The sequence below is a fragment of the Mesocricetus auratus genome, unplaced genomic scaffold (genome assembly GCF_017639785.1).
Source record: "Mesocricetus auratus isolate SY011 unplaced genomic scaffold, BCM_Maur_2.0 Super-Scaffold_100023, whole genome shotgun sequence".
Lineage (NCBI taxonomy): Eukaryota > Metazoa > Chordata > Mammalia > Rodentia > Cricetidae > Mesocricetus > Mesocricetus auratus.
Window position 1 is genome coordinate 1,757,501 of NW_024429204.1, and position 14,393 is coordinate 1,771,893.

Here is a 14,393-nt window from a genome sequence, read left to right on the forward strand (position 1 = left end):
CAGCTCATAAACAGAAAATGACATTATCCAGAATATCTGTACCCTGAGAGTTATGATATACACACAAACAAACAAACCCAAAGCTGATTCAAGCTGCACCGTTAAGCACTCAGAACAGCAGTGACATTTTATGGGCGACAGACATTACAGTCTGGTTATGTTTGCTTCAGGGGACAACGGCACACTCGGAAAGAGCACCTGCTCTACTGTACTGGAGGACCCACAGAGCCCCGGGCTTAACCGTATCTGTCTCACTGTCAAACCAGGGAGCTGTGTCATCCCGAGACGCACAGTCAGGAATGTCATCAGGGCTACAGGATGCTGATGGGGATGTCCTTCTGTGTGCTGTGAATATGTTTCTCTTACTGGTTGATGGATAAAGCTGTTTTGGCCAATGGACAGGCAGGATGTAGCCAGACAGGAAGTATAGGTGGGACTACCAGACTAGGAGAAGGCTGGGAAGAGGAAGGCAGAGAGTGAGTCGTGAGGGAGATGCCAAGTAGATACCGAGGAAGAAAGAGGCCTGTGCCGTCACTGGTAAGCCAAGACCACGTGGAGATACACAGATTAATAGAAACGGTTTAATAATTAAGAGGGAGCAAGCTAAGAAGAAGCCTGAGTCACTGGCCAAACAGTTTATAATTAACACAAGCCTCTGTGTGTGTGTGTGTGTGTGTGTGTGTGTGTGACTAAACGGCCGCAGACCCCGGCAGGACAGAAACTCCAGTCAACAGGATGCTCTACGCCCCACAGCCGCATGGTCAGATTTTACCCAGTCAACACTGAAAACAGACTCTAACCTGAACCTCTAAGCGGGCAAAGGCACTTGCTGCCAAGCCTGATGGTGTGAGTTCGATTCTGGAACCCACATGGTGAAAGGAGAAAACCAAATCTTTTGGAGTCCTCTGATCCCCACATAAGTTCTGCGGCATGCATGTGCTTCCCAACTCCCAAATAATATAAAACCTCTAGAAGTATGTTCTCCTTATTACACTAACAAAGAAGAAAGACCATGAGTCCCACACCTTGGTGGGGAAGAAAGGAAAGAGCTGTTTCACTGTCCGTAGGAAGCCCAGAGATGAGGAGGGAGATGAGCAGGGACGGGCTGATGGATCCAGGCAGCACAGCATCACTGAGTGACAAAGATTACAGTGAGGAGACTGAGCAGTCCCCAGGGGATTCCCATGTGTTCCCCGTGGAAAGCATCTACTGCTTTCAGAACAGATCTGACCCAGAAAGGAAGGAGTCCCACCAGGAACTCCAAGGCAGGCAGGGAATAGACTCCCACAGGAGTAGGGGCCACACGGGTCCTTGATAGGGAAAGCATCTCAGTAGTGAACCCCGGGGAGAGGAGGCCCTGTCTCACTGAACTCAGAAATGTGAGTCCGTGTCCATGCTGGCTCTTCAGAACAGTATCACGTGCTTGTATAATAGTTCAGAGAGATTTTAGATTCCTTGTGCAAACATCTTATGCTCTGCAGAACAGGGCTGTGGCGGGTGCAGGAGAACAGGGCTGTGGTGGGCTCAGAGAGTGTGGAAAGGCAGGTGTGGGTACCCGAGAACCAAGCAGAGCAGGTTTGAACTCGAAGCCAATGTTCTGGAGCAGAAACATTAAATGAGAGCATGAAGGCTTAGCTTGAAGATGATAAAAGCTCTTTTTTTTTCCTAAAGACAGTAACTCTCTAGTTGTTTCAAGAGTCAAAGCTAGAGAACACCCTTATTACTGACTTACCCAAAATAGTAGGCTGAGATAGCATTTCTCACGATTCTCTGCTTTACCCATCGTACCTGGCCCTGCGAGACTCCTGCTTCCCTAAGTCAAATCCACTCTCAGCCAAAAAAAGGTTCCGAGGATACCGAGAGTGAGTCACAAGAGAAAGTTCCAAATATACACTGGGAGGAACGGTGTTGTGGGAGGACGCTCAGCTCAAGCCGAACACGTCGCCCTGCTGTGTGCAGCACTGGCCAGTGTGAAGCCCTGGGCAGCACAAATGACCTTCCTGGCTTTGTTACTTTTTATTTTTTTAAAAGGAAGAGTCTTTCTGTATGGTCCCAGGCTGGCCTTATACACCTCAGGCCAGCTCCAAGCTGAAGATGCTCCTGCCTCAGTCTCCTGACCACGCGGTGGACCTAGCTCTTACACTATGCTAGTGGTTACATTTGCATACGGCTCATCGTAGTATATAGTTTCCATGTTAACTTTAAAATTGGGCATTAATTACGCATTTGTTTTATGATTAGCAGTTAAATCACTGCAGGCATAAGATGTTTGCACAAGGAATCTAAAATCTCTCTGAACTATACAAGCATGTGATACTGTTCTGAAGAGTCAGCATGGACACAGACTCACATTTCTGAAGACAGCTGCACCCAGGAACATCTGTGGAGTCCAATTCTACTTCAGTCTTCTCTTTTGAAAGAAGACATATTTTTATTAGTTCAAGTTATTTATCTGCATGTGAGTAGGTGCACAGGAGTAAGACGCGGGACGTGGAAGGCTTGGTCACCCTAAGATCTGCATGGCAAACCATCATGAAAAGCAAACAGCCACCCCATCGGGGGCTTGATCACCCTAAGATCTGCGTGGCAAACCATCATGCAGCCACTCCAACTTTAAAACCTTTGCATGAAGACTCTCCCTGTGGACGTTTTGTCCTTCCTTTACTAGGGACAGTAGTTAGTTAATGTTAAATTATAACAATGAATTGAATTTAAGGAAAGAAGAAAAATTCTCTTTTAACATATTTTTATGTTTTCAGTGTATAAAATTTGTGAAGAGCAGGCCTGTGGTGCTGGAGAGCCATTATCTGGCATTGCTAAGGACTACTGTTCCATTGTAAACTAAATTAAGAAGGCACCTAAATATTCCTTGTTCCAGCGATACAATTCTGTCTCACTTGGAACAGGGTGTTTTACAGATGCGGTGCCTTCTAAAGGAGAGGACACTAGGTCTCAGAGAGTCTTTCCTCTGTGACAAGTTGTCATTTTCAACATATAAAAATGTATATAACACAGGCCAGGCATTGGTGGCACACACCTTTAATGCCAGCACTCGGGAGGCAGAGGCAGATGGATCTCTGTGAGTTCGAGGCCAGCCTGGTTTACAGAGTGAGTTCCAGGACAGCCTCCAAAACAATACAGAGAAACCCTGTCTTGAAAAACAAAAACAAACAAAAAACCCAACAAACAAAAAAGTTACTGTGAATGACAAAGCCATTTGTTTAACAGAAGCATAAATATGCATTAAGCTTTTACAGATGTCATCAGGGCTGGAGGTGACATCAGGGATGTAGAGGAAACAGCTGGTGTGCTCAAGGTCACTGTCGGAGCCACTGCAACGTGCAGCCCTCCCATTCTGTCGTACTGGTGGCTGACACTCAGCTACTATACTGTTATTCTGTGGGAGAAAACTCCACATTTATCTTTTTAGTCTTCCCTCCCTCTCCCTCTCTCTACTGTCCCCTCCACCCCGGCATGCCTCAGGTACAGGACCTTTCTCTTGCCTGGCCCTGAAAGAAATGAGAGCCCACAAACTAGTCCTGACCATTTAATTCTGGAGTGGGGATTACTCAGTGCAGTCTCAAGGTATGCATTTCTGGCCAGCCATATCTTAAACATTTCAAGTTACATTTTGTACTTTTCATTAAAACCTAACAGATTTTCTTGGGTGGTTTTACAATAGGAGATAAACGAAGAGAAGGCAGAGGAGAGCGGAAACATGCTCGCAGCTTCCATCAAAGGTCAAATACCTTCATCCCACAAGTGTAAATTAAGTATCTGATATGAAATTTCATTGGATGTTTGGTTGTTTCCAAGTAGCAAGAGTTTTCCCAACAGGCCCACCGGGGAGTTAAAGCCATGGCTTCACTGCTAGTGGGAAATCCCCAGGGTCTTCAGGCCAAGATGCATGTCTGGTGATGTCTACAGAGGACAGCCTTGTACAGAACACCTGAAATGGGCAAACAGAACTGCTGGGAGAGGCAGAGCTGCTCTTTACTGGGCTTCAGGATAGTTTCGAGTTTGCTTCTGCTTTAAACAAGACTTTCAGGAAAAGCCCAAGACTTTTGACAACAGCAGACAGCAGGGCACACAGACATCTGCTCATAAACTAAATAAAACTGTCAAAAGTACTTTCCAATGGAAGCAACACTCTGTCTGAAAATTGGTGGTTTGATGGAGGTCCAACAACAAACTCATCCCATGATGATAGCCCTAGGTCCTCACATCTCAGGCAGGAGATGAACTGCACATCGAAATCCAAAGTATTCCATTTCTCAGTCTCTTAAAAAGAAAACCCAAGTATGCTACGCAAGCTAATGCTTCAGTTGTTGACACCTCATAAATCAGCAGTACAAACAACTCAGTGATGTCAAAGTTGAGATGGAAAGTCACCCTAAGTTACCCTACTGATAATTCTGACAATTTAAACTTTTAGCAATTAGGGTTAGTCCTGAATATGAGAAAACCTGAATGGTTACTGTCTGCTGACCAGGGAGCGCTGTTAATAAACTGGAACTTTAAGTTACACAGCTATTTTACTGTCCAATCTAAAGTATCACATGTAAGTAGCAAGACTGAATTACTTTCTAAAATAGTTTTAACCCTCTTGGAGAGAAAAATCCTTGGGTTTTTATATTGTGTTTTGTCAAACATATTTCTTTTCCTTTCTTTCTTTCTTTCCTTCCTTCCTTTTTTTTTTTTGTTTCTTTGAGATAGGGTTTCTCTGTATTGTTTTGGAGGCTGTCCTGGAACTCGCTCTGTAGACCAGGTTGGCCTCAAACTCACAGAGATCCACCTGCCTCTGCCTCCCGAGTGCTGGGATTAAAGGTGTACAGCACCAATGCCCAGCTGTCAAACATATTTCTAATTACTGGAGATATTCTTAAAAGTCTTAATGAAAAACAAGCAACATATATAGGAATATAAGGATTTCAAAAGCACGCACTCATTTATTTATCTGGCATGTGTAAAGTGTATAGAGGTTAGAGGACACCTTGCTGGCTGGAGTTGGCTCTCCCCGTCCACCATTCTGGTCCTGGGGCCTGAACTCAGGCAGTGAGCCCTGGTGGCACCCGACGTTACCTACTGAGCCACCTTGCTGGCTCAATTACTAAGTTTTTAAATGTATAAGTGTGGTAACATTTCAAGCTTAATGGGTTTACAAGTTGTTGGTACAATCATTATGTCAGAATAAATGAGACACTACTACAATGAAGCACACAGTCTTGCATGTGAATAAATGTTAACACGTTTAGTCTAACACTCCATCAAGAAAATCCTGTATGAGGTTCATTGTGTTTACTGGGAAACACACTCTTCCTAGCAACTGTTTAAATGAATCTCACAGACGCTGCAGACATTATTAGTGGCCTGTGATTAAAAAAATATGGATAGCTAATACTGTATCCTGACTCATCTCTTTTCCCATCTGCTAGTAATTCTACCGATATGAACGACCAACAGAACAGCTGACAACAATAGTTTCCTATGGCAGTTTCAGAGCAGAATTGCCTGTAGCATTCTGTAGGGTTTGCCCACACAGGCCTCAGATGGTTCCGGGTTGTTTGTGGCGTGCAGCAAAGTGCTCTTCCTCACCTTACTGCTCACTTTAGCAGAAACCCTTCTTTCACGGCAGAGACTCTGGTTTGGTTTTACAAACGCTGTATACACAGTCTGCCCCACGTATCCTCTCAAGGGAAACAGACCAAAGTCGGGTAAACACAGGTGAGCCCACCCGCCAGCTTAGGCGGTGAAGGAGACCACTGGAAACAGAAAGTTGGTGAAGATGTATGTATTTGAACAAGGGGCCGTGTTCCAGCCCCAGCAAGCAGCAGGGTGTGGCAGCTTTGGTCATGTGGTTCAGGCTTTAGAGTTAAGGACAGAAGAAAGGGGTTATGGAATCTTCCTCTGCAATTAAGGAAAGCCAGAGGCCAGACATATGTCAGGGGTCTCTGCATGGAGGCCTAGGGAGGCCAGTGTGACATTGTGAAGGAGAAGGCGGAATTGCCTTGGACTCCCAAGGCTTAGAGATGCCAGAGCCATGGGGCACCTGCTCAGGAGAGCTGCCAGCAGGCAGAGGAAGAAGTGCTGCAGCCAACAACCCTGAAAGAGCTGGAGCTCTGGAGAGTTTTGACATCAGGCACGGGGATGCAGAGTCTGCTTCCCAAGTGTTGGGACTGGAAGTGTGCGCCACCATGCCTGATAGCTTTTACATTTTAACTGTTAAGTCTCAGCTGAGAAAGGCAGTTCCTGAGGGATATGAAACAGATAGGATTGTTGGTCCCCACAAAGGCAAAGGCCCTGCCACCCTGTACAGAGCAGTGTTTGGACTGGTACAGCATGGGCATGATGGGACATCTTCATCAGTGAAAACCCGAAAAGTCGTCTTAGCATTTGCCTTCCTCCAGCACCCAGCCCTTCTCCTTCCTCCTTTACTCCCGAACATCAGTTAGCAAAGGAACATTTGCCAGAGGCTAGCCCTAGGAAACCTACCCTGCAGCTGTGAGTGTCTGGTGCTGGCACTGTCTTTCTTTAGTAGGACTTCTGAACGCACAAGAGTGGAATGTTCTTACATACAGCATCTACTAGAGAGGAGGTATTGGACTACAACAGGAGACAGCTGTGTTTAAAAGTTGGGGACCCGCTGTGGATACTAGTGACAATTCTACAGAAGGTCCTCTGGGGGTCAGGGCACTCTGAACACACCTCCTGACTTTCATCTGCACACATACATCACTCATTTTATCCCATCCGTCTGATAGGACATTCGTGTTGATAAGAAAGAACCATTGTTTTAGACGCATGGCTTCTGCCAAGTGTGCTGACACCACCATCGTCCCTTAACACGTGGGAGGAAGCACAGGGGGCATGGCTCTTACTCAGATCAGCGAGTGGGGCCACTAACAGAGTTTTCTGCTGCAGTGACATCTCAATACTGATTACGATTATTGAAGCATAAATGTAGAAGAATTCTCTTTACTCAGGAAAATTACTTTATAATTAAAAAGACACAAATCAGGAAACCGAGGTTGTAATGGATAACTTTTTTTGGATAATGTTTTAACCATGAAGCAACACCTAGAAATAAACAGGACCCCAATATACTAGTTCTGGAGTATGAGAACGTACAGTTCTTTTAAAACACTATTTATATGACTAAAAACATAAAAAATCAAAGATCAGCACTGCTATTTGCCACACAAGTTTAGAAAATAAAATTTCCCAGTAAGGAATTATTTTAGCATTCTTCATCTTAGGAAGGCATAGTTTATGGCTAAAACAGTACTTTAGTTTTCCAGCTATTAACAGACAATATGGATTCAGTTAAAACTGCAGGAAGATACCCAGGCATGGATAGGAGGACTCTTATGAAAACGTTCAATACACGAAATCGAAGCCTAGTTAGTATAACAAGTCTTGGGAAGACGTAACCCCTGACTGACCAGCACTGCAGGCGACAGCGCCCTCCCTTCTCCTTGATCAACTTTTGTCTAAGCACAGGGTCCTGACTGGGGAGACGGCTCAGCGAGAAGACGCCGTGCAAGCATGAAGGCGAGTTCAGATCCTCGTCATCTGTGTCAAGCTGGGTGCTGCAATCTCAGCACTGGATGGGGACCCGGAGCTGACAGATGGGCTGCTCTGTGGAGCTGACTGGCCAGCCAGTCTCGCTGAATTGGTGAGTGGTAGGTTCAGGGAGACACGCTGGTACAGAAAAAAATAAGAGATGACCGAGAAAAACATCTAGCACGGACCTCTGGCCGCCACAAGCATACACACGTGAGCACGTGCACCTTACACATGTATGACCTTGTACACAGGGCCATCCACAAATAAACAGATGCTCACATATGCTATCACTGCAGGGCCAGGCACGGTGCAAATGAGACCATGGAGTGTGAAGTAGCTGTTACCACCATGGGTGTGGCCCTGGGAGTGACACTGGCTGTCAACGGTGGCTTTTCAGGGATCTGGTCTGGGGGCGGGGAAACAGGGTCTGCACTGAGTCATCTCAGGTAAGATAACCCATGTGCACACATTACCAAGAGGGCAAGAAAGGAACCCGCAGCCGTCACCACAAACGCAGGGCTTGGAATATGCATTCATGGGGCATTTTCCCCCTTAGCTACCATGGTAAGTGAGCAGGCTACAAAACCGTCACTGGTTTCCAATGAAAAAAAGTATGGTCAGAAGGACAAAACTTAAACATTCTAACTTTAAAGTGTCAGTTCTCTCAGCAGAGCACACGGCATGGTGGAAGTCTCCTCTAGTATTACCTTGTAAAATGAGCACCTCCCCAAATGTCCCCAGGAGCTGGCAGTGCTCCTGCAGCACCAAGCTGCCACTCTTTCCGAGGAAGCCAGGCTCGGGCCAGATCTGCCCTTGAGCCAGACACCTGCTTTCTGAGGGGCTTCACTCCCAAGGTGACAGACAGAGCCTAGCTGGGGGCTTCACCCAGAGTAGCTAGTCTCACTCTGCATCTACATACAGGGACGCCAGGGGCTGTGAGTGGGGGATCAGAATCTGAGGTCTGGCTTGAATAACATACATTCATATGAAGTAGTTTTACTAGTAAATCTCCACATTTTACAGGATGAAATTTCAGCTCACTCTTTAAAAAGCCCACTCTAGTAAGGATTAAAGGGAAAATGCATCTTTAATTACTAAGCAAATGAAAGCCATGCTGTTGGTTTACCTCCGGTGGAAAAAATAATAAAATAGCTATGCAACTGTTAAATTCAATGTACTCTTGAGGAACTTTCCATATATTGTTGCAAGTGGCTGATATATGCTGTTGCCTAAAGAACAGCTTATGCGATGGGTAATTACTCTGAAACTATTTGGTATTCTCGGACAATATCATGCTATTCCCAATCCCTAGGCCTAGCGGTAAGTGCCTGGCACCTGGTAGATTAACAGACGTAGCCTTCGGCAAAGATGCCATGAAGAGCGTGCTCCGTGCCTTTCTAGTTCTAGTTCAGAAGAGGCACAAAACTGAAAGAGATACGTTAAGTCTGCAGAGGACTTGTCGTTAGACGGACTCACTTCCTCGGCTGGTTCACACACACTGCCCTTGCTGATGTCAGCGTTCTACTGTTTCTGTCAGGGACACCCATATGACCAGCTGTTTCAGTTACTGCCCTTCTAGGCAGGGTGCAGGGTCTACGGAAGCGCCACCACCAGCCACAGCGGCAGGGAGCAAGCTGTCTCACCTCCCAGTGCTCACTGCAAGGCCTGTTGGCGGCTGCCCTCACCCCACAGGCCACATTCACCACGGTGCCCAGCAGCTGCACTGGGCTGTGCAGCTCGGAAAAAGGAAGGACTCTTAAACATGGAGATGCTATGGGTTCTGGACGGCCTTCCGATTCCTCAGTTACCCACAAGCGTTCCCAGTGCTCTGAGTGTCCTTCTGAATTACAACAAGCGCTACTGAAGAGGGTTACGGCAGGGGCAGTGGGTTCCCCTTGCCCTGGAAAAATCTCCGCTCTGAGCGCGACTCCTAAGCACGTAGTGGGCTTCTTACCTACCTCAGGGAACGGGAAATGGTGGACAGCTGGGAACTATTTTGTGAAAGTTGTAAGAAAGTAGCCATTAGGAACCAGTCAAAAGGGGTAACATTAGCTCATTGCACAGGGACCTCTAAGCAGGCGGTCCTGACTACTCAGGTAGACAGGTTAGCTCAGCTTAGCTCAGGAGGTACGGGTGCTTGTCAGGGACGGGATCTTCCAGCTGATCAGTGGCCTTTGAGAGGTCAGGATGATGGGCACCTTCAGATCAATAGTTTGTGGAGCTGAAGACCATGGAGCCACTGAGCTCCAGGGACACGCACAGTGTCATTTCTGAAGGCCCCTCTCACAAGGACAAGGTTTCATTCCTCCTCCATGAGAGCATTAGGTCTTTGGCTACTCAGCACCCTCTGGTGGCCAGTCTTGGTGCTGCACATTTTTCTACTTTTTCTTCTTTCCCTCCCTCCCTCCCTCTCTCCCTCCCTCCCCCCTCTCTCAATCTCTCTCTCCTTTTCTTCCCTCCCTTCCTTTCTCTTTAAAATATCACTCTACTGTTTTTATTTAGCATTATGTGTTTTGGAAGTAAACTATGCTTGAGTCAACTTGGAAGAGAAAGCGTCCCTCAGAAGGTGTTAAACACCCCACTAGGAAACCAAGGGGTCAGCATTCAGCCACTTAGCCCTGTCCAGGCTAAGGCTACAGAAAGCACTCCCTCATGTGACTCCACACTGCTATGGCTACGTGCATGTAACACAGCAGCTCCCTGTATCAGCCGCTGCGCTCACCGGCCACACTTTTCGAGAAGGTGAAAGAGCACCAGCGTCTCCGCTTACTCTCAGGGGCTGGAGGTGGCTCAGCAGTGAAGAGCTGCAGTGCCGGGGACCCCACACCCTCTTCCATATGCACTGCTCACATGTGAAGCACAGACAGACTTGCGGGTCAAACAAGTGTGCACGTAAAACAATCTTTAGAAACGTAAACGTCTCAAGAACTTTAGTTATTAAGAGCCAGCATCTGAACACAAGGTAAGCTTAAAATCTTGGACACATTGTTTACTGACCACAATAAATTTTTCCAAGAATAGAGGGTTTCATAAAGACCATAAGTTAGGTTCAGCTTATTCAGAATGTCAGTGACTCCTAAAAACGACACAAAACGACCCCTCCCGGGCCTCATTCATATCCCAGTGTCTGTTCACATAAACCCCGGGAGCAGGGGGCCTCTCTGGCCATAAGCTCCTTAGGTCTCTTGCTTGTGAGCTGTGCTGTGTCCATGCTACTTCACAACTTGACTAGCATGTTCACATACATCCTATCAGATGACAACTGGCAGGCGATACTAATGAAGGCTAGAATGATCACGTAGCTTCCAGAGCCATAACTCAATATGCTCAAATGTGCAACCAGCTTGGGCCTACAGTCTTTCTGAGGTGGGGACAGGGTCTCACTATACAGCCCAGCCTGGCCCCAAACTTGAAGCAATCCTCCTGTCTCAACCTCTGACTGCTGTAATTAAGGCAGGAGACACCACGCCTAGCCGGGACTGTTCTATGAAGAATGACTTAAAAAAAATATGAACCCAAAGAATTTTACTTATGCTAGGAAATTCAGTTTTGCTTTAACTACAATAAATAATTTTAAATTAATCACTATTGCTGAACTAGCAAGAACACACATAAGGAGGCAATAAAATCAGAAAGCGAAAACTCACAGAAAACAGAGTAAGAACAAGTATGTATTATAAAATCCACATTGAGTTGGCAAAATGGTCTAAACATTATAAGATTAAATCAATGACCACACAAAGCACTTAGCATTTTTATAATTCCTTAATTTTGTAAAGTGCTTTCAAAACTTTATTATTCTTTTATAATTCCTAGGAGACCACGGGGTGACATAGCCTTTTGCACGGCTGAGAGCATTCCAAAAGGACGATGAAAATAACCCACTGCCTAGCACAAGGGGAGACATGGCGTGACTCCCATCACAGCACAGAGCTCCAATTCCTTCGAAGTATGAAGTGATGTCACTTACATGTGAGCCCCACCCACGTGCTGCGCTGCCTTCAGCCGAGGCCGCCAGCCTCCCCGGTTACCTGACCATCGCCTTAACAGCAGAATTCTCTAGAGCAGAAACTGAACTACGGTCTTTTCCTGTGCACCATCCAGCTCTGTTTTCTCTCTTACATCAACAAGAGGTGCCCTTTAACACCCACTTTAAATCAAGGAAACGGGCTGGAGATGAGTCTCGGAGGTTGAGAGCGCTGGCTGAAATTCCGGAGAACTCGGGTTCCATTCGCAGCATCGCGTGGTGGCTCACAAATGTTATAAATCATGTCCCAGGGGAGCCCATACCCTCTTCAGGCTTCCATGGGCCCTGAACATAGCGGTGTACTGGTGTATACAAGCAAAAACACTTGTACACTAAAAATAATAATATAAAAAATCTAAGAGGAAAACTAATTATAGGGTTGGATGTGGCTAGGCTAGTATACACTTATAATTCTGGCACTCAAGAGACTGAGGCATACATGCACATTAAAAGTCAGCCTGAGCCAGGCGTTGGTGGCGCACACCTTTAATCCCAGCACTTGGGAGGCAGAGGCAGGCAGATCTCTGTGAGTTTGAGGCCAGCCTGGTCTACAAGAGCTAGTTCCAGGACAGCCTCCAAAGCCACAGAGAAACCAATTAAAAAAAAAGTCAGCCTGTGCTACTTACTGAGACCCTGTATCTCAATCAATCAATCAATCAATCAATCAATCAATCAATCAAATAACTCTGCCTTGATTCCCACCTACCATTCCAGTCACCATAATGCTGGCTTTTCTTTTAGGATGTCAAAGTTCCCAGTGTGGGGGAAACCTCTCTACCTCTAAGCTTCCCTGCTGGTTCCTGTCCCTCCACGCTGAGATCCTTCTGTGTTTCTGTCTCACTTGACCTGAAAGCCCCATGGAAGAGCAGTGAGACTGCTCAAAGGGCCCAGGCCTCCCCCTCCTTAGACTCTTGACCACTCATCTTTTAGCCAGGAACCCACCACGTTTAAAGCTGCAGTGCTTACCCACGTTACCTACTGACGGATCCTCAATGTGCGCCTCCCTTTACTCATTAGCCGCCTCCCTGCTCCAGGCACTCTCAGCTCGAGCTGCCCATTTCCGTAGCTTGCTAGCCAGCTTCCTCCCTCCTCTGCTTCCCTGCAGCTCATTCTCTAAGCAGTAGCCAGCTGGAATTATTATTTAAAAGATCACGCCGAGCCCCACACCATGTCCTTTAGCTAGCTCCGCACTGCCCGTAGAACCCTGACCCGGCCTCGCACGAATGCCTACCTGCTCACACCGCTCACACCAACTGCCTGTGCTTTCACTGCCCATTTCTCCTTCAGTTCTTCCTACTCACTGCGTTCCTGCTGCCTTGAGCTGGCAGGTAAACGTTCCAAGACTTAAGAGGTTAGAACCAGTGACTGCACGCCTTTCCTCGAAGCAAACGTATTTCCTGCCTTGGCTCCAAGTTGTTGATAACAACGTTCCCTTTGCAGTTCTACTGTTAGAATCAAGGTGTGCACCTCCAGGCCTGGCTTCTGTTATTTCTGAGACAAATGTATTGTTTCTCCCAGACACTGAAAAGCCTGAATTGTTCAGCAGGCCATATTTTATTATTTTGCTAATACTTAGATATATTTTTAAGTGTATGTGCATGTGTTTGGGCTTTTGTGTGCAGGGGTCCCCGGAGGCCAGAAGAGGGCATTAACCCCCCAGAGCTGGGGTCACACACAGGTGGCTGTGAGCTGCACCATATGAGAGCTCAGAACCAAATTAGGGCCTTCTGCAAAGGCAGTCGTTCTATTAACTGCTGAGCCATCCCTCCAGCCTCCATTTTATTTGTTTATTTTTTAGAGAGCTGACTATAAAGGGAAAAGCAGAAGTTTCTGTCCTAGTAATAGTAAATGCTAATTGATACAACACCATCCAACTGTGACATCAATAATCCCTTAATTTATTAGTTATGTTACCTTGCAAACATGATTCTTTTGATCAATTTGTTAGCATTGATCACCATTGCCATGCATTTAAAGATATCAAAAAGCAACCCATATTAATCATTAAAGATTGTACTTTGGAGTTTTCTCAACATCCGAGTGTACTTGCAGAAATGCCTCACTCAGCGTCAGCACAATTCCAAAGCTTCACTGGGAACCACTGCTCCCGTGGTTGATGTCTTAGTGCTGGGTAGAAACCAGAACCTGCGCAGGCTCTCGGGTTTGTGCCTAAATTATGTACCATCATGGTCAGAAGCATCAAGAATAGAAGACAGAACAGTGTCCAGAAGAAAATGGGCAGGAGCAAGAGTTCAGCAGAGATGCCTGTCTTATTCTCACCCTCGCCCCAGCCCAGGTCTTAAACTCAATGCCAAAAACGCAGGGGCAAACACAGCAGATCCTCACCAGACTGCCGTGAAGGCTACTGTGGATCTTGTTACAGAATTCTGTTCTTTAAGGACAGTGTCACACAGGCCAGGATGGCTACTGTAGCCAAGTAAGACCAGAACTCTTGATGTCCCTGCCCCTACTCACTATGTGCTGGGATTACAGTCATGTACCACCATGCCCTGCCTTATTGTGATAAAAAGAATATTTTCTTTGGGGGGGGCAATGCTTTCCTACATGTCTTAGTTTTCTATTGCTGTGAAAGACAGCATGACCATGGCAACTCTTACAAAAGAAAAGTATTTAATTGGTGCTTGCTTATAGTTTCAGAAGTTTAGTGGACAGCATGACAGCATGCTGGCAGACATGGGAGCTGAGAGTTTCACAGCCAGACAAGCAGGCAGCAGAAAGAGAGACACTGGGCCTGGCCTGGGCTTTTGAAACCGAAAGCCCGCCCTGCAGTGACACACTT

At 46.4% G+C, this 14,393-nt stretch overlaps 1 protein-coding gene across 2 annotated transcripts in view; it reads right to left on the reverse strand.

Moving 5' to 3' along the window:
* Stk3 (serine/threonine kinase 3) overlaps positions 1-14,393 on the reverse strand; it is a 178,417-nt gene that overhangs the window by 1,645 nt on the left and 162,379 nt on the right. The window lies entirely within an intron of this gene.